General features: G+C 40.3%; 1 protein-coding gene across 1 annotated transcript in view; it reads left to right on the forward strand.

The window, feature by feature from the left end:
* The window catches only part of LOC106094248 (DNA-binding protein D-ETS-3), a 162,875-nt gene that overhangs the window by 64,146 nt on the left and 76,402 nt on the right, over window positions 1-22,327 (forward strand). The window lies entirely within an intron of this gene.

Here is a 22,327-nt window from a genome sequence, read left to right on the forward strand (position 1 = left end):
TAAGGAACAGGTGGATAAATTGTGTGTCCCATGGTATAAATATAAGGGAGAAAGTGGCACGCCACAGGGGGGCATTTTATCGGCAATCCTATGGGTGTTCACCATAAATGACCTATTACGGATGCTGACTGAGGAGGGAGGCCACCGTAGCACAGAGGTTAGCATGTCCGCCTATGAAAAAAAAGAAAAAATTTTCAGCGGTGGTTTTCCCCTCTTAATGGTGGCAACATTTGTGAGGTACTATGCCATATAAAACTTCTCCCCAAAGAGGTGTCGCACTGCGGAAGTCCGTTCGGACTCGGCAATAAGAAGGAGGCTCTTTATCAGTGAGCTTAAAAACTTGAATCGGACTGCACTCATTGATATGTGAGATGTTTGCCCCTGTTCGTTAGTGGAATGTTCATGGGAAAAATTTGCAATTTTTTAAAAGGGTCCAAAAGGGTCTTGCATATGACATATGACTGAGCTGGACCCAGAGGTCTCAATGTTAACCCAGAGAAGACTGAAACATGCCTGTTAACGAGGAAGACGAAGATGGGCCAATTTAACGCACCACATTTCCTCAATAAGACGATTTCGATATCTGACAAGGTCAACTACTTAGGTGTGATCTTGGAGAGGAAACTGAATTGGAGGTGTCACATTCAGGAGCGTACTGAGAAGGCTCACAGACGGGCAAACTATGCCGATGGGTCGTAGGCTCGAAAAGGAGCCTTAATCCGAGGATAGTGCACTGGATCTACAGGAGCGTGTTTGGACCAATACCCACTTACGCCTCAGTAGTTTGATGGACTGCGATGGATAATAGGATAATACATGGGCTTGAGCGAACATGTAGTCTTCACCTAGGTGGAGCGATGAGGACCACGCCCACTAGGGCACTGGAGACTATTCTAGATATCTGACCCATTGACATACAGATTAAGCGTAAGGCAGCTACTGCGGCTATGAGACTTAAGGCGATGGGAGAATGGATTGAGAATGGGAGCAGCTCATACCATCGTTGTAGAATCGAGGCGATGATAGGAAGGAAGGGAAGAGGTTTCCAATCGGATACCTGAGATGAACCTTGAAATCGAGTGCGAGGCACTGCTGCCATAGGCACAGTCATGGATTGGCGGAACCCTAGAATTGCCCTCTGGAAGATCATGTTACACGTATGGATCAAAGCTTGAGGACAGAGTGGGCCTGGGGGTTTACATTAAGAACCCAGGGACTGAGATCTGTTTTAGACTGCCTGACCATAATACGGTCCTGCAGGCGGAGATCCGGGCGATCACGGAATGCGTGAAGTGGTGTGGTGCTAACTCGAGGACGTCGATTGTGAACATTTTTACCGACAGTAAAATTGCCATAAGGGCAATAACAACCAGGACGGTAAAGCCACGAACAGTCTTGCAGTGTAAGAAGGAGATTAACGCCTTCTCTGAGGATGGGAAAATCCACATCGTTTGGGTGCCAGGCCATAACGGAGTAAGGGCAGACGATTTGGCGGTAATGGCCAGAGGACTGCCGCCAATACACTTGGTTAACCCGAAGCTTTTCGGGTCAACGCAGTCGGAGTTAAGGGAGTGGACGACGAATGCGCATGCAACGTTGTGGAACAGCGAAACGGTCGTTAGGACGGCGAAAATCCTATGGGGGGGATCCAGATCGTGAGAAGACGAGGCCATTACTGAAAGGAAGCAAGAAGGAGGTGAGTATAGCTATTGGTATCATAACGGGATACATAGGACTACGACCTCACTCATGTAAAATCGGTGCGGCAAGTGATAGCATGTGTAGGGCATGTGGGAAAGATGATGACACGTTGGAGCATTTCCTTTGTCATTGCCCGGATTTCGCGTATAACAGATCCCGGTACTTAGGTGGAGACACAATACCAGACATGAACCAACTTAGGGGAGTGATATTGAAAACAATTAAGGATTTTGTAAGTAACACGGAATTCCTAATTTAAAATTTCCTTTTTAGAGGTTACTTTATAGTTTCTAGAGCGCACAACAAGCCTATTACTGGCTTAGGTGTATGTCCATAGTGGCATGGGGCGGATTAATATCTGCACCCTCTTTTCAACCTAACCTAACCTATGTCTTACTGATCGAAGAGTTAGATAAATATGTTTGTCCCACAAAAACGAGTAACATATAAAAAAGTCTGTGAACTGAAAATTTTCATTTTACAATCCAAGACTATTTTGACTTTTGACTAAAACAACTGAGCAAAAGTTAGTAAAGAAATGGAAATCGAAATCAAGAACGCACTATTAAGGCACGTGCCACTCGCGTGTTACGTCATTCATACGTCATTAAGAGGCACGTGTGCAAGAACAACAACAATAAGACATAAATATTTACAAGCATATCCCAACTACCCGCAACACCTAACACAAGTCACATGTACATGGACAAGTCTGTGAGCCAATATCAAATCTTGCCTTTTTTGGAGTTTTTAATGCCACGCAATGTCAAAGCGAATATAAAGGACTTTGGCAGCAAAAAGGACCAACATGAGGAATATTAGCCTTGTGGCATTGGCCAAGATGTGGAGAACCGTGTACTTGCATGTGTTTGTGTGTCACTCTTGTAGTGTCTTTTGAAAACAAATCGGTGTTTGATTGCGCCACAAAATCCTGTCGTTGAGCGACTATGTGAGTCCTTAAGAAAACATTCGATATAACCGTCAATTTGACTTGATTTGGTTTTTTTTTTGCTTTTTTATCAAATAAATTTCGATCTTTTTGGGGTTTTTTACGCCATCGGCTTATGTTACAGCGATGTGTGTAAGTTTTTTTTTTGGTAATATTTATTATGCTTGTATCACCCCCTCCCCCCTCACATGTAGAAAACACCTATATCATAATTTAGATTGCGTTCATGTGAAAGTTGTTGTTTGAGGAAGGCAATATGTGTTTCTTTTTTCTTTGGCAATTTTTGGTAACAAATCTTATTCGCGTTTGTTGCCACTGTTTTATTACAATTATCCAGGCGTATATCATCCTTTTTTATTACTTGAACAAGGGTAGCTTTCCTGTTTGTCAAACCTTTGTTTTCAAACTTATTCTCCATGTTGGAAAAACTTGCATGATTTTGTGGTTGCTGTTACATTTGGTCTCTTAGTGTGGTTGTGGGTGTATGGCTCGAAGAAAGTCTTTTATAAAATAAAAGAAAGTTTTTGAAATACAAAGACCAAGGTATGGCAATATCCTACCTACACTACTTTAGCTAATGCCTACAGCAAAGTACAAAAGTTAAACATTTCCAATGGCAAATGTCTTTCTTTGAAATCAAAATTGGAAGATTTTTCAAGGTAAATTAACTTTGAGATTGATTTTCGAAACAAAAATGAGTTGCATCGGTCCACTTTTTGGAATGGGCTCCATATAGACCACATTTTGGAACAATGTCAGACATATAGGCCGATTGGAGGCCACCGCACAGTGTTGCTAAAACGAAAAATTTTGGAAATAATTCTGGAACTTTTGAACGGTTATGTACACGAAATTTACACATTCAATGTTGAAGTGTTTTCCAATAAGTGTGCACAATTTGAGGACCCTAGTGGGTCCACAGGCCGATCCTTGGGGCTTGAAAGTTGGTCGAGTATGTCCAATTTTGTTCTGCTGGTTGATTTTTTCTCTGAGGTTACCACGGTCTTCATACCCTCCACCATAGAATGGGGGTATACCATTGGGTTGCCAAAAAAGTAATTGCGGATTTTTCATATAGTCGGCGTTGACAAATTTTTTCACAGCTTGTGACTCTGTAATTGCATTCTTTCTTCTGTCAGTTATCAGCTGTTACTTTTAGCTTGCTTTAGGAAAAAAGTGTAAAAAAAGTACATTTGATTAAAGTTCATTTTAAGTTTTATTAAAAATGCATTTACTTCCTTTTAAAAAATCCGCAATTACTTTTTGGGCAACCAATAATTTCGTCATTCTGTTTGTTACTCCCCGAAATATTCTTCTAAGACCCCATAAAGTATATATATTCTTGATCGTCATGATATTTTAAGTCGATATAGCCATGTCTGTCCGTCCGTCTGTCTGTCAAAAGCACGCAAACTTTCGAAGGAGTAAAGTTATCCGCTAGAAATTTTGCACAAATACTTCTTATGAGTGTAGGTCGGTTGTGATTGTAAATGGGCCATATCGGTCCACGTGTTGATATAGCTGCCATATAAACCGATCTGGGGTCTTGACTTCTTGAGCCTCTAGAGGGTGCAATTCCTATCCGATTTGGCTGAAATTTTGCATGCGGTGTTTCGTTATGACGTCCAACAATTGTGCCTCGTATGGTGTAAATCGGTTCATAACCTGATATAGTTGCCATATAAACCGATCTTAGATCTTGAGTTTTGACCCATTAGAGAGAACAATTCCTATCCGGTTTGGCTGAAATTTTACGTGAGGTGTTTTGTTATGACTTCTAACAACTGTGCCAAATGTGGATCAAATCGGTCCATAACCTGATATTGCTGCCATATAAACCGATCTGGGATTTTGACTTCTTGAGTCTCAAGAGGGCGTAACTATTATCCGATTTGCCTGAAATTTTCTACAACGGCTTCTCCCATGACCTTCAATATACTTGTCAAATATAGTCTGAAACGGTCTTTAGCCTGATACAGCTCCTCTATGAACCGATCTCCCTATTTTACTTTTTGAGCCCCTAAAAGGCCCAATTCTTATTCGATTTCGCTGAAATTTTACTCATAGACTTGTACTGTGGTCTCCAACACTCAATTGAATTAGCATTGCAATTATATTCTTTTACCCTTTGTTTGTCTAAAAAGAGATACCGGAAAAGAACTCGACAAATGCGATCAATGGTGGCCGGTTTATAAGATTCGGCTCGGCCGAACTTAGCTCGCTTTTACTTGTTTTTTCTTCTATCAGCCAACACGCAGGGGATATCCCCTATGAATGCAGTGCATTGCGTTGGCGAGAGGAAATTAGGAATTGGAGGGGGAAAAGGATATAGTGCTTATTGACATTTGTCTTAAATCCTTGGATATCAAAGTGTGTGAGAAAAACATTAGCAGAAGTCGATTCCACATACGAACGGTTCGGGCGAAATAAAAATTCTGTCTATAATGCACTGTGCGGTCCGTTGGCCAATCAATTACAAACGAGTGGGAGTTCCTGGAATGTCTAGTATCCCTGACATATATCCTTACATCAGGAATAAGACGAATATCAGATGAACACACACCATGACAGTACCGATAGAACAGCGCCAAACAACCCACATTGCGATGATGATGAAGGGAGACAATAGAGTTGTATACCCCACTGTCCCCAATCAACGCCATCGCTCTCCTCTGTAGAAGGTCCAGTGCTCCAGGGATGTTTTTGAAGCTCCTGCCCATACATATGAGTTGTACCTTATTTTCAGCCTTATGAAGGTGGTGTAGATGTTAAGAAGATCAGATGGAGTGAAGTAATTCTTACACCATTTAAGGAAGCCTAAACACTTGAATGCTTTTTTCTACACTTCAAATACATGTTTAGCCCAACGGACATCACTTTGTATTCTCATGCCCAGAACATCAAGAGCTTCTGATTGCTCAACATTTATATCGTTGATAGACAAAGATAATTGTAATGGGTCAGCGAATCGTTTGTGTGACAACAAGCAGCACTGGGTCTTGGTCGATTCATTCGAACCCACTCAGAAATGGCCAAATCCTGGCAAAGTGTTTCAAATTCGGCTCTCAAGATTAGTCAAATAGTCGGATCCAATTTTACAAAGCTACAGAAAATCGTATCATATGGGGAAATAGCGCTTCGCCGTAGCTTTCTGTCTGTTTTTGAAAAAATTCCCACCAGAAATGTCAAAACTATGGCACCAATATCCAACCTATTTATTTAAAATATCTCGATTTCTGTAACAAATTCAGTCAATTTGAGGTGATTCTGCTTCCTTGGAGATTTTGATTTGGAGTTTATATTTTTTAAAAATACCCTTAATGTGCCTTTAATTTTTTTTTAAATTTGAATTCTAATTTGTGGCTATCTGAATGGTTCTACGTTTATTATGACAAATTCTGCTTCTCTGGAGCTTTCTGTGGATACCACATTTTCCAATATCCGCCCGAAATTGCCAGAGATATATTGATATTAATTTTTTTTTTCAATTCTACCCATTCGTGGTTCATGTCTCGGCTAAAACAACTTTAACTAATAAGTTTAACTTCACACCCTTTTATTATTGTCTTAATGAAAATAATATTTTCAAAACATTTTTTTGACATTTCCCTAGTGAATTATTTTATGAAAATAAAGATTTGACATATGTAAATTTACGATATAGTTTTTTTTAAATAAATGGAAATTTTTTAAGTGTCAATAAAATCTTCTTATATATAAACAAGTAAAAGCGTGCTAAGTTCGGCCGGGCCGAATCTTATATACCCTCCACCATGGATCGCATTTGTCGAGTTCTTTTCGCGGCGTCTCTTCTTAGGCAAAAAAAAAAAGGATATAAGAAAAGATTTGCTCTGCTATTAGAGCGATATTAAGATATGGTCCGGTTTGGACCACAATGAAATTATATTTATGTTGGAGACCTGTGTAAAATGTCAGCCAATTCGAATAAGAATTGCGCTTTTTGTGGGCTCAAGAAGTAAAATAGAGAGATCGATTTATATGGGAGCTGTATCGGGCTATAGACCGATTCAGACCATAATAAACACGTATGTTCATGGTCATGAGAGAATACGTCGTACAAAGTTTCAGGCAAATCGGATAATAATTGCGACCTTTAGAGGCTCAAGAAGTCATGATCCCAGATCGGTTTATATGGCAGCTAAATCAGGTTGTGAACTGACTTGTACTTTATTTGACATAGTTGTTGAAAGTAACAATAAAAAACGTCTTGCGAAATTTCAGCCAATTCGGATAGGAATTGCGCCCTCTAAAAGCTCAAGAAGTCAAGTCCCCAGATCTGTTTATATGACAGCTATATCAGGTTATAAACCGATTTGAACCATATTTGGCACAGTTGTTGGATATCATAACAAAATACTACGTGCCAAAATTCATTCAAATTGGGTAAGAATTGCGCCCTCTAGAGGCTCAAGAAGTCAAGACCCAAGATCGGTTTATATGACAGCTATATAAGGTTATGGACCAATTTGAACCATACTTGGCACAGTTGTTGGATATCATAACAAAACGTGCAAAATTTTATTCCAATCGGATAAGAATTGCGCACTCTAGAGGCTCAAGAAGTGAAGACCCCAGATCGGTTTATATGGCAGCTATATCAGGTTATGGACCAATTTGAACCATACTTGACACAGTTGTTGAATATAATAACAAAACACGTCGTGCAAAATTTCATTCTGATCGGACAAGAATTGCGCACGCTAGAGGCTCAAGAAGTCAAGACCCAAGATCGGTTTATATGGCAGCTATATCAGGTTATGGACCGATTTGAACTATACTTGGCACAGTTGTTGGATATCATAGCAAAACACGTCGTGCAAAATTTCATTCCAATCGGATAAGAATTGTGCACTCTAGAGGCTCAAGAAGTCAAGACCCAAGATCGGTTTATATGGCAGCTATATCAAAATATGGACCGATATGGCCCATTTACAATACCAACCGACATACACTACACTAATAAGAAGTATTTGTGCAAAATTTCAAGAGGCTAGCTTTACTCCTTCGGAAGTTAGCGTGCTTTCGACAGACAGACGGACGGACGGACGGACGGACATGGCTAGATCGACATAAAATGTCGCGACTATCAAGAATATATATACTTTATGGGGTCTCAGACGAATATTTCGAGTAGTTACAAACAGAATGACGAAATTAGTATACCCCCCATCTTATGGTGGAGGGTATAAAAATAACTTGTGTTTGTTTCTCGGTTTGTTTGTGTGTTCCTTATAGACTCAACAGCGTATGAACCGATTTTCTTGAAATTTTCAGTGATGGTGCATAATGATCCCGTGGTAAAAAAAGGGTACTAAATTTTTTGATATCTGAAGGGGGAGCGGACCCTCCCCCTTTCCCTAATTTTCAGAAATGCCACATCTCGGAGATGGGTGGCGCGATTTAAGCGAAATTTTGTGTGCTCTATTATAGTAATCTACAAACAAAAATTTGGTATCCAAATTTCGGATGGGGTATCTAGGGGGGCGCCCCACCCTAAAACCTGCCAAATGAAAGGTATATAAGATTAGAAAACGTATCTGATATCCCATTGTTGGACCAAGTGTTAGGGGGACCACTCCAACCCCCAAAACACCCCTAAATCGGACATATTTACTGACAATGGAAATATGGGACTCAAATGAATGGTATTTGCGAGTAGATTACGAATTTGATATCCAAATGTTTTATCACGTTCCTGGGGATCCACCCCTTCCCCAAAATACTCTCCAAAGGGGACAAATCTACGACCATAGCAATATGGGGCTCAAATGAAGGGTCTTTGGGAGTAAAGCACGAATCTGACATCAATATTCGGGAAAAAAGTGTTTATGGGCCATCCCAACTCCATAAAACCACTCAAATAAGACGAATTTGCTGACCATTGCAATATGGGGCTCAAATTAGAGATATTTTAGGGTAGAACAATAATCGGATATAAAGGGTGATTTTTTTGAGGTTAGGATTTTCATGCATTAGTATTTGACAGATCACGTGGGATTTCAGACATGGTGTCAAAGAGAAAGATGCTCAGTATGCTTTGACATTTCATCATGAATAGACTTACTAACGAGCAACGCTTGCAAATCATTGAATTTTATTACCAAAATCAGTGTTCGGTTCGAAATGTGTTCAAATTTTGACAAATTTTGTTCAGCGATGAGGCTCATTTCTGGTTGAATGGCTACGTAAATAAGCAAAATTGCCGCATTTGGAGTGAAGAGCAACCAGAAGCCGTTCAAGAACTGCCCATGCATCCCGAAAAATGCACTGTTTGGTGTGGTTTGTACGCTGGTGGAATCATTGGACCGTATTTTTTCAAAGATGCTGTTGGACGCAACGTTACGGTGAATGAACACATTTCGAACCGAACACTGATTTTGGTAATAAAATTCAATGATTTGCAAGCGTTGCTCGTTAGTAAGTCTATTCATGATGAAATGTCAAAGCATACTGAGCATCTTTCTCTTTGACACCATGTCTGAAATCCCACGTGATCTGTCAAATACTAATGCATGAAAATCCTAACCTCAAAAAAATCACCCTTTATTTCCAGGGCTAAGTGTTTGGGCGATCGCCTCACTCCCCAAAACACCCCTAAATCGGACATATTTGCCGACCATGTCAATGTGGGGCCTAAATGAAAGGCATTGGGGAGTAGAGCACGAAATTGATACCCACACTCGGAAACAATTTTCCGGGTGTCTGCCCTTTTCCCAAAAACAACCCACAAACAGCAATTATTTACTGACCGACACAATATGGGGCCCAAATAAAGGTATTTGGGAGTATAATATGAATCTGATATCCAAAAGTGGGACCATGTATTTGGGGCACCGCCCCTTCCCCCAAAAGACCCCTCAAATAGTAAAAGCTTACCGACCATGGTAATATGTGGCTCAAATGAAAGGTATTTGGATTTAAAAAGGAATTTAAAAAAAAAGTTGGGGCCAAGTGTTTGGGGGACGCCTCATCCCATAAACTCCTCTTAAACCAATGGCAATATGGGGTTTAAAAATGGTTTTTAAGGTAGAGCACGATGCCAATATTTTTTCAGGGCTAAGTGTCTGGGGGACCATCTCACTGCAAAAAACATCCCTAAATTGGACATACATATCTATCGATCGTGGCAATTTGGTGCTCAAATGAAAGGTATTCGGGAGTAGGGCACCAAATTCATACCCATTTACGGGACCACGTTTCTTGGGGTCCACACCACCCCCTTAACCCACCAACCACCACCATGGGGCACTTCCCACTACCAAAATCTATATGAGAAAATCGGGCTTCGATCTTAGATGACCATAAACCCTCCAAGCGAATTCAAAGACGATCCTATGGAATTCAGATAAAGGCATTTATATTGTTATACTGTTTCTCAAGCTATATACACATACCATTTTCGTATCATGGTATTTCACTCAAAGCTCTTTAATTGACAAAAATAAATATTCAAAGGATAATTTTGTTTCATATAAAGTATAAGAAGGCGCAGGGGAGCGGGCCCTAGTTTTATTATAAAATTTAATGATGTTTAAGTTCTGCTACAACAATTGCAAATGCTCCACTGGATTAAGTAATGACTTTAATTGCTTAAATATTGATTCATCACACATTCTTTCTTATTACTTTATTTTGTTTTATCGATATTTGGCCCAAATTGAAGTAATTTGTCATCGCCCATAAGGTCAGTGAAAAATGTTGCAATTAAAATAAGCCCTCAAACTATTTAAAATAACAAACAAACGAAGGCAACAGCTATATCAATTTCTGCCACACAAACAAACAACTCACAATGACAACAACAAAGGACCTGTTGTGACAACAGCACAGCACAGGACAGCAGAACAACAGCCATTGCTGTGAAGAGCAGCAAAGGCACTTAAAGAATTCGCTCGTTTTATGTTGGTTCGTTACGCGCTAAAGCAAACGAAAGGAATGCCAGGAACATCAAATTGCTTTCTGATGCCATTAGGAATGCGAATAAATGAACTTTTAAAAGTTTTCTTTCTTTAGTTGTTTCAACTGTGACACGAGCCTTTGTATGTGGTGGTTGTGCTGTTTGTGTGAGCAGGTTTCATTGTGTGCAACAAAGTGTTGGAGGTACGCCCAGCTACTTGATTACCACCCCCATACCAACACATTGGGGGCTCTTTATACAATACACACTTTGTAGCAGAAGGGTGGGCAGAGGGAGGGGGGGTTTAAGGTATTCCACAAACAAACTGAAATACTTTAAAGTTTGACATCATGGATTATTAAAGCATTGAAAAACAACAACTGGTGAGAAAAGAAAAGAGAAGCTGAAATTAAAATGGCAACACCCGTCAAATGAATTACGTTTGGACGTTGTTTTGCTGTGATGATTAATTTAAAACGCCTCCAGAGAAAGGGGCAAGAAAAGTAAAACAACTCTTCTTATACTCTCATCGTAGGATGGGGGTATACCTATTATACCCACCACCGAAGGATGGGGCATATTCATTTTGTCATTCCGTTTGCAACACATCGAATTAGCCATTTCTAAGACGATTTAGCCATGTCCGTCTGTCCATCTGTCTGTTGAAATCACGCTGCAGTCTCTAAAAATTGAGATATTGTGCTGAAACTTTGCACAGATTTTTTTTTTGCCTATAAGCAGGTTAAGTTCGAAGATGGGCTATATCGGACTATATCTTGATATAGCCCCCATATAGACCGATCCGCCGATTTTGGGTCTTAGACCCATAAAATCTACATTTATTATCCGATTTTGCTGAAATTTGGGACAGTGATCGGACCAGATTTACATATAGCTGTCACATAGACCGATCTCTCGATTTTGGGTTTTGGGACCCATAAAAAGCGCATGTATTGTCCGATGTCGTCGAAATTTGGGACAGTGAGTTGTGTTAGGCCCTTCGACAATTTTTTGCCTTATGCCACAGATCGGGCCTGATTTGGATTTAGCTGCCATATAGTCCGATCTCTCGATTTAAGGTTTTGGGGCCTTAAAAGGCACATTTATTACCCGATTTTGCCAAAATTTCGAACAGTGAGTTGTGTTGGGCTCTTCAACATTCTTCTTCTATTTGGCCCAAATCAGTCCAGATTTGTATATAGCTGCCATATAGACCGATCTCTCGATTTTGGGTTTTGTGCATTTATTGTCCGATTTTGCCGAAATTTGGGACAGTGAGTTATGTTAGCGCCTTCGACATCCTTCTTCAATTTGTCCCAAATCGGTACAGATTTGGATATAGCTGCCATATAGACCGATCTCCCGATTTAAAGTCTTGGCCCTATTTAAGGCACATTTATAACCCGATTTCGCTCAAGTTTGACACAGTGACTTTTGTTAGACTTTTCGACATCCGTGTCGTATTTGGGTTAGATCGGTCTATATTTGGATATGACTACCAAAGAGACCAATATTTTGCTCTGCGAAATTGAACAATGTCTTGTACTTATTAGACTACTCAATATCCAAATCGAATTTGTTCCGAATCCAATCCGGACCATATTTCGATAAAGCTGTTATGGGGGCATAAATTATGTATTTTTCACCGTATTTTTTGTATTTTTATCCAAAGTTCGGCCCGGCCAAATATAACACCTTTTGTGAAATCTCGAAATGTTGATCTGTGATAAGGTATATTTATTCTTGATCGTCATGACATTTTAAGTCAACCTAGCCATGTCCATCTTTATTACAGATAAAGGCGGACTACCTGGCGCCCTGTCTGGGCACAGCGCACAGTGTTGCCTCTTGTATTCGTTGGACAAAAATAGTTAACATAGAGTTTAATATAGAAACAAGTGGAGTATGGTCCAAATCGGTCTATAACCTGATATAGCTCCCATAAGAACCGATATGCCGAATTAACTTATTGAGCCTCCAGAGGTCGCAGTTATTGCCCGATTTGTCTGAAATTTTTGCATGATGACATCTGTTGAGAGTCTCAATAACTACCACAAGTATGGTCCAAATCGGTCTATAAGCTGATATTGCTCCCATATAAACCGTTGTCCCGACTTAACATCTTGAGCCTCCATAGGGTGGAAATATTATCCGATTTGGCTAAAATTTTGCACAATGTCTTCTATTATGACTCTCAAAAACTCCGTCAAGTATGGTCGAAATCTGCATATAACTTGATATAACTTCGTTTGGATGTCGGGGCAAAGCAGAGTAAGTGATAACGAAAAGGCAGACGAATTGACCTTAGGGGGCTATATGGCTGCCATCGGTAATAACTTTTGAGTAATGCGAACCGCTTCAGGATGACGTAGATCAAGTTAAGGGCGTGAGCAACAAACGCCCCAAAAGCATTGGGGAACAGTGAAATGGTTCGTATGACAGCAAAAATCATATGGGATGATCCGTATCGTGAGTAGACTAATAATATATTGGAGAAAGAAAGTAAGAATGAGATCACTATAGCTTTCGGTATCATTCCTGGACAAATAGGACTACAAGCGTACTTATGAAGAATAGATGCGACAAGACGACGATCAGACGTTGGTGAATATTCTACACTTTGGTGGAGATATGATACCAGACTTGAGCCATCTTAGGGATGGGGAATGGGGAACAATTAAAGATTTTGTGAGTAGCACGGATTCGTGACTTGGGGTTTTTCAAGTTTATATTTAGTATTTAGAACGGACAACAAGTCGTACACTTGCTAAGATGTATGTCCACAGTGCCATGAACGGGATTATTATCTCCACTCTCTTTTCAACTTTACCTAGCCTTGCTATATTTGCCCGTCTGTGGAAATCAAGTTGGCAACTAGACGACTAAGACAATTCACTTAAAAATTTTGTACTTCTTATCGAGGTTCATGAGTCCAGTATAAACTCAACTCTACTCGAACTCTACTCTACTCGAACTCTACTCTACTCGAACTCTACTCTACTCGAACTCTACTCTGCTCGAACTCTACTCTACCCGAACTCTACTCTACTCGAACTCTACTCTACTCGAACTCTACTCTACTCGAACTCTACTCTACTCGAACTCTACTCTACTCTACTCTACTCGAACTCTACTCTACTAGAACTCTACTCTACTCGAACTCTACTCTATTCAAACACTATTCTACTCGAACTCTACTCTACTCGAACTCTACTCTACTCGAACTCTACTCTACTCGAACTCTACTCTACTCGAACTCTTCTCTACTCGAACTCTACTCTACTCGAACTCTACTCTACTCGAACTCTACTCTACTCGAACTCTACTCTACTCTACTCGAACTCTACTCTTCTCGAACTCTACTCTACTCGAACTCTACTCTACTGGAACTCTACTCTACTCGAACTCTACTCTACTCTACTCTACTCTACTCGAACTCTACTCGAACTCTACTCTACTCGAACTCTACTCTACTCAAACTCTACTCTACTGGAACTCTACTCTACTCGATCTCTACTCTACTCGAACTCTACTCTACTCTGTGGTACTTTGAATCTTCAACATGATTGATTTGGCTTATCGTTATTCGATTTGGAGGCATTCACGATGATGGCGGTATATTCACTAATTTTCCTATATGACTTCTAACCTTATCGCCACATTACTGGTTGTTCTTCATTTGGCCCTTTTTGTTTGGGTATTTGTGTTAGAGTAGTGCTTCTTCTATTCTATACTGCCAAATTCTAAATTATTTCATACTCAAGTGGAATTTTCTATGTTGAGAAGAAAATTTGACTTTCTATGCTTGCGGCTGTTAAAGCGTCGCATGCAAATACATTACGCCCCTTGCCGCATATTTATAGTCTCATAGTAGAACTTGGTATGGCAAACACTTTGTCACTTTGCAGTGGCGATGATATCAAAAATTAATTAAGCCTTGGTTGTGGAATAAGAACAGCCACGTACTGACATCCTTACCAAAGTACTTGTGCTGCACACACATACATACAGGCATATATAGAAGTGAGCTTACAACATACAAACACTTGATGGTATGCATGCACAACAAATGTGTGTGTGTGCGTGTGTGTTTGTATGATAATGTGTCATTCTGAGTACGAAACCAAAGGATAATGACGTACGGATATGATGGGTATGAGTGCGATGTAGGCATATGTGCGTCTCATAATTTAACAGGCGTTGCTAACATCGAAGAGCACACACAAAGGATCCCTACACACATACACACACAGAAACAAACAGACAGGAATTGGTGGCAAGAGTGTGCAACACTTAAGCGTTCGTTCCTTCCTCTGTCATCAGCCATTAACAAGGCAGAGTATCCTTCATTCGCTATTTTGGTAACGGGGGGAAATGTTTTAGTGCCCCCAACCTCTCAAGCCTCCCGCACCAAGTATCTGTGGTAATAAGAGCCATCATAAATGTGTAGGTGTGCAATCGTCTGTGTGTATGTTATCAGCAACTGGCTGTCATTTAGCCAGCAAGCATGCCACATACCCACACTCACTCGCATATTTTCATAAACACAATGACGTACTTACATCGCTCCTCTGAGCGCTCTATGCCCCAACTTTTCACATTCGGAGATGGTCGGTTGGACTTTTGGTCTATTCATATATATTGCCGGTTATTGTATTCGAGTACTTCTAACACACAATGCCACCAACAACAGGACATCGAAGGACAAGGAGGCCGTATTTTCTGGAGAGAGACGCAGGTGGAGGCAGGTGGAGCTACAATAGGATCTCCGGCAGCCGTAGTTAAATCTGCTGTCGCTTTTAGTGCCTCTGCTGCTGCTGTCGCTGCCATTGCTACTGTTGTTGTGTTCATAAAACGACGAAACGGTAATATCCTTGTGTTTGGTGGAAGGAAAAAGGAAGTGGATAATACATCCGTCCTTGTTGCTTCGTGTCACCCACTAAACAAGACTTCTGGTGGGTCTGAGTTTATGATAATATGAGTGCATACGTACACACACACACACCCCAATCACAGTGTGTGTGTGTGTGCGAGTGTGAGGGCAAAATGTCTACTATTCTCTATGAGCACGTGAGAAGGATTCATATACTCACATATACACATATAATAACAACAACGTCTTTTGTTGCATTGTATGTATGTGTGAGATGTTTGTGTTCTCACCCAGTTTATGCTTCGGTCTAAAACTGTTACATCCTCCATATTTGTTGGTTGGAAGTACACACAGCCGCACATACATTCATACACACAGACACTCATATACCTGCGATAAATATACAAGCAGGAAAGGAAAGCTTTATTCCCATCGCATGAAAGAGAAAACTACATCAAAAGAAAAAGAGAAGGATATGTTGTGTTATTTCCAAATAGGAAGCTTTTATTTAATCCCTGTTGGAAATTTATGGCTGAACAGTGGGGTTTCTTTGACTTTTTAAAACAAATGAGAATAAAATTAAAAGAAAATGTTATTTGACGTAAGTTTATAATGTGAATTTCTAATATGCCATTACAATATTTTGCATATAAGAGGAGATCGTACGATTATATAGAAAATGCAATTTAATAATCTGCTCATAAGATTAAAAGTAATGGCGGTTTTAGTAAGGCTAGTTTTGAGATTTTTGAAGCAACCGTTTCCCCTGCTCCGTCAAGGGAAATCGAAGAGCCAGGGATGTCAAAGAGCCTAACATTAGTCACTGTGTGAAATTTCAGTGAAATCCGATTATAAATGCGCCTTTTATGGGTCAAAAACCTTAAATCGAGAGATCGGTCTATATGGCAGCTATATCCAAATCTGGACCGATCTGGACCAAATTGCAGAAGTATGTCGAAGGGCCTAACACAACTCACTGTCTCAAATTTCGGCGACATCGGACAATAAATGCGCCTTTTATGGGCCCAAAACCTTAAATGGAGAGATCGGTCTATATCGGTCTATATCCAAATCTGGACCTATCTGGGCCAAATTGAAGACATATGTCGAGGAGACTAACACAACTCATTGTCTCAAATTTCGGTGACATCGGACAATAAATGCGCCTTTTATGGGCGAAAAACCTTAATTCGAGAGATCGGTCTACATGGCAGATATATCCAAACCTTGACCGATCTGTGCCATATTGCAGATATATGTCGAAGGGCTTAGCTTAACTCATTGTCCTAAATTTCGGCGACATCGGACAATAAATGCGCCTTTTACGTCCTAAATTTTGGCGAAATCGGAACCTAAATGCGCCTTTTATGGGCCTAAAACTTTATATCGAGGGATCGTCTATATGGAAAATCTATTCAAATCTGGACCGATCTGAGCCAAATTGACGAAGGCCCGTCGAAGGGCCTAATAAAACTCACTGTCCCAAATTTTGGCGAAATCGGACCATAAATGCGCCTTTTTTGGCCCCAAGATCTAAAATCGAGAGATCGGTCTATATGGCAGCTATTTGCAAATCTGAACCGATTTTGGCCAAATTGAAAAGGGATGTCGAAGGGCCTAAAGTAACTCACTGTCCTAAATTTTGGCGAAATCGGAACCTAAATGCGCCTTTTATGGGCCTAAAACTTTATATCGAGGGATGGGTCTATATGGAAAATATATTCAAATCTGGACCGATCTGAGCCAAGTGACAAAGGCCTGTCGAAGGGCCTAACACGACTCACTGTTTTAAATTTCATTAAAATCGTATAAAACATGTGGTTTTTAAGGGCCTGAGACCCTAAATCGGCGGATGGGTCTAAATGGGTGCTATATTAAGATATAGTCCGATATAGCCCATCTTCGAGCTTAACGTGCTTATGGGCAAAAAAAAAAAAGATGTGCAAAGTTTCAGCTCAATATCTCTATTTGTATACCCTCCACCATAGGATGGGGGTATACTAATTTCGCCGTACTGTTTGTAAGTACTCGAAATATTCGTCTGAGACCCCCTAAAGTATATACAATCTTGATCGTCGTAACATTTTATGTCGATGTAGCCATGTTCGTCCGTCTGTCTATCCGTTTATCCGTCCGTCCGTCTGCTTATCGAAAGCACTTTAACTTTTGAAGGAGTAAAGATAGCCGCTTGAAATTTTGCACAAATTCTTTTTATTAGTGTAGGTCGGTTGGGATTGTAAATGGGCCAAACCGGTCTATGTTTTTATATAGCTGCCATATAAGCCGATCTTGGGTCTTGACTTCTTGAGCCTCTGAGCCTCTAGAGGGCGCAATTCTCCTTCGATTTGACTGAAAATTCGCACGTGGTGTTTTGGTATCACTTCCAACAACTACGCTGAGTATGGTTTAAATCGGTCCATGTTTTAATATAGCTGCCATATAAACCGATCTGGGGTTTTGACTTCTTGAGCCTCTAGGGGGCGTAATTTTTATCCGATTTGACTGAAATTTTGCATGAGGTGTTTTGTTATGACTTCCAATAACTGTGCTTGGTATGGCGCAAATCGTACATAACCTGATATAGCTGCCATATAAACCGATCTGGGATCTTGACTTCTTGAGAAATTTTGTACAACGGCTTCTCTCATGACCTTCAATGTACGTGGCCAATATGGTCTGAATCGATCAATAGCTTGATACAGCTCGCATATAAATCTTCCGATTTTGCTTCTTGAGCCCCTACAAGATGCAATTCTTATCCGAATGAACTGAAATATTACACAATGACTTCTACAATGTTGAGCATTGTTTTAGGGTGCGAATCGGACTATAACTTGATATAGCTCCAATAGCATAACAGTTCTTATTCAATAATCTTTGTTTGCCTAAAAAGAGATACCGCGTTCGGCCCGGCCGAACTTAGCACGCTCTTACTTGTTCAATCTGTTATGTGGTCCTTTTAACTTTTTGCCTTTGGAAAAATTGAGAAATAGTCCGCCTATGCTGACTGGAATTTGAATGAATCCAAGAAGTTACAACCATAATGTCATGGAAATAAACATCTGGCGGTTCACACAGAAATGAAGGACAGATACATATCCTAGGCAAGAGATAACTATGAGCACCACACAGGCTGAAACTTTGAGGTCCGATCTGTATGGTGTTCATCGCGGTCAAGAGAAGCCTCTCTACAAGCTGCACAGCCAACGTCAACAGGTTGCGGAATGCTCCACACTAGTTAGCTGCAACGGCAGTCCCGGACATAAGGCGGTATCGAGCGGAGAGTCTGATTTAGAGATCGGGCGGCGCCGGCTCTTGCAAAAATACTGAGTGCCTATAATGCTCAGTATTATAAGGCGAGTTATTGGTGTTTTTATATAGCCAATGGCCACCATGTTCCAGCGCCAATCGGTTATTTGGACCACGAGGAGCTTCTTTACCTACATGAGGTTGATGAGGATTGCCACCTCCTTAGGGAAATGTGGCAACCGCGACAACAACAGATCAATGTCGCGAAATTCGTTTGAAAAGTAAAGAAAAAACCCACCAGTCTGAAGCGCTTTGGTATTTTTATACCCACCACCGAAGGATGGAGACATATTCAGTTTGTCATTCCGTTTGCAACATTTCAAAATATCCATTTTCGACCTTGTAAAGTATAAAGTATTTATACTCTTGATCGTCGAAAAAATCTACGCTACAGTTTTTATACCCTCCACCATAGGATTGGGGTATACTAATTTCATCATTCTGATTGTAACTCCTCGAAATATTTGTCTAAGACCCTATAAAGTATATAAATTCTTGATCGTCATGACATTTTAAGTCGATCTATCCATGTCCGTCCGTCTGTCCGTCTTTCTGTCTGTCCGTCATTCTGTCTCTACGTCTTTCTGTCTGTCCGTCCGTCCGCCCGTCTGTCTGTCGAAAGCACCCTAACTTTCGAAAGAGTAAAGCTAGCCACTTGAAATTTTGCATAAATACTTCTTATAAGTGTAGGTCGGTTGGGATTGTAAATGGGCTATATCGGTCCACGTTTTGATATAGCTGCCTTATAAACCGATCTGGGATCTTGGCTTCTTGAGCCGCTAGATGGCACAATTCTCATCAGATTCGGCTGAAAAATTGCATGAGGTGTTTTATTATGACTTTAAACAACGGTGCTGAGTATTGTTGAAATCGGTTCATAACCTGATATAGCTGTCATATAAACCTATCTGGGGTCTTGACTTCTTGAGCGTCTAGAGGGCGCAATTCCTTGAGCCGCTAGAGGGCAAAATTCTTATCCGATTTGGCTGAAATATTGCATGAGGTGTTTTATTATGACTTCCAACAACTGTGCTGAGTATGGTTGAAATCGGTTGATAACCCGATATAGCTGCCATATAAACCGATCTGGGGTCTTGACTTCCTGAACGTCTAGAGTGCGCAATTCCTATCCGATTTGGCTGAAATTTTGCATGAGGTGTTTTGTTATGACTTTCAACAACTGTGCTGAGTATGGTTGAAATCGCTCGATAACCTGATATAGCTGTCATATAAACCTATCTGGGGTCTTGACTTCTTGAGCCTCCACAGGGAGCAATTCCTATCCGATGTGGCTGAAATTTTGCATGAGGTGTTTTGTTATGACTTTCAACAACTGTATTAGGAATAGTTCATATCGGTCCATAACCCGATATCGCTGATATATAAATCGATCTGGGGTCTTGACTTCTTGAGCTACTAGAGCGCGCAATTATTATCCGATTTAGCTCAACTTCTGCATGAGGTGTTTCGTTATGACTATCAATAACTGTGTCAAGAATAGGTAAAATCGGTCCATAACCTTATAAAGCTGCCATATAAACCGATATAGGATCTTGACTTCTTGAGCCTCTAAAGAGCGCAAGTATTATCCGATTTGGCTGAAATTTTGTACAACGGCGTCTCCCATGACCTTTAACATACGTGTCGCATATGGTATGAATCGGTTTATAGCCTAACACAGCTCCAATATAAACCGATCTCCCTGTTTTACTTCTTCAGCCCCTAAAGTGCGCAATTCTTACTAGATTTGGCTGAAATTTTACACAATGACTTCTACTATGGTCTCCAATATTCAATTCAATCATGTTCCGAAATGAACCATAACTTGATATTGTTCAAATAACATAGCATATCTTTTCTTTTATTCTTTGTTTGCCTAGAAAGAGATACCGTGGAAAGAGCCTGTACAAATGCTATCGATGGTGGAGGGTATATAAGATTCAACCCGGCCGAGCTTAGCACACTTTTACTTTTTAAAAATAGATTTATTGAGCCGAAATTTTGCACAGATTCTGTTTTTGATCATAGGTAGGTTAAGTTCGAAAATGGGCTATATCGGACTATATCTTGATATAGCCCCATATAGACCGATCTGCCGTTTTTAAGGTTTGAGGCCCATTGCAAATGCACACATATCAATGCAGAGCAGTCCGACTCAAGTTTAAGCTCAATGATAAGGGTTCTACAGCCTTCATAGGCCATATCGAATAAACTGCGTTTGACATTAGGCCAAAAGAAATGACTTGTGCAAAATTTTACAACAATCGGAATGCGGCCTGTACCTTGATCACAAGAATACATGAACAGACAGACGGACAAAGCTAAATCGAATTAGAAAGTTTTTCTAAGCCGATCGGTAAACTTATCAATGGGTGTAGCTCTGCTCCTTCTTAGCGTTGCAAACAAACAAACCTCTGCCACAGAGGTGGTGGAAGATAAAACTACGCATATGGTTTGACTGGTCCAGTTTTGAAATGTTGACTGCCTGTTGTATAATTTATGAATCAATAATTCATAAGGCAATCCGATTTTCATTTCGATCAAATAGGTCTAAGACCTACATATAGGTAAAAATCACGATTCTAACAAGCTCATAACTCTCCCTTTTTATAAAAATATTCACATTTCACCATATTAGTCCTATGGGTATGGTTACCCAAAAAAAAAAGAAAACTATAATTATAGCCATTGTCATCTTGACCACGAATTTGTAGATGTTTTCCTTTGTCATCGACTCAAGACCAGCATTGAAAACAACAACAATAACAACTACAACATTATCAACACCCACAATAAAATAACAAAGTTTTGCTAAAATATTAGTTTATACATGTGTGTGTCAGTTTGATTATTGTTGTATTGGTTTGAGTGCTGTGTATGTGTGCTGATGTTGGCTGTGAAATCCTTCTCTTCCTTGGAGGTAGCAATTTGACAAAAAGTATCCGCTGGCAGTTCGTTCAGCTGTACGAACGAAGAAGGTTTTGTTTTATTTTTGCACATTTTTTTCTCTCTGTTTTTGTCACTTTTTTGTTTTTCATTATATTCTTGATTATAGCTGTTGAAGCCTGGAACTGTCTGTCTGTGGATGTATGTGTACAAGGGTGATTGTATGTGTGCTTCAAGTATATTAACGAATTCGTTGAAGCGTTGATTTTAAACAGAAAAGCTTTTAATTACATGACAAGGCATTGTGGGTGGCTGGGAGGCTACGTACTCTGATTCTTTTAAGTGAGAGAGTGAGAGAGAGAGATAGAGGGGGAAGGGTGTCTGGTCTCTTAAGCTCCACAATGTATGGGAGATGATGGCTGGAAAGCCCAACAAGCCACACCTTGCCTTAGCCCTGATTGGTGTTTGAACGGAAAACGGGTGTTGGTTGCGGATTATAAGTGTAAGTACTGCCGGTGCTTTATGTATGCTCTGCGCCAACTGCGCTGCTCTCATTCTCTTTCTCTCATTCTGACATTGGGTTATAGAGAAGGGAATGAAATACACAGCCACACATACACACATGCAAGGCATTTGCCTAATAGTTGGTCGCCTGGCTGGTTACAAACAACCAACCACCCACCCATTTACA

This window comes from Stomoxys calcitrans, chromosome 1 (genome assembly GCF_963082655.1).
Source record: "Stomoxys calcitrans chromosome 1, idStoCalc2.1, whole genome shotgun sequence".
Classification (NCBI taxonomy): Eukaryota; Metazoa; Arthropoda; class Insecta; order Diptera; family Muscidae; genus Stomoxys; species Stomoxys calcitrans.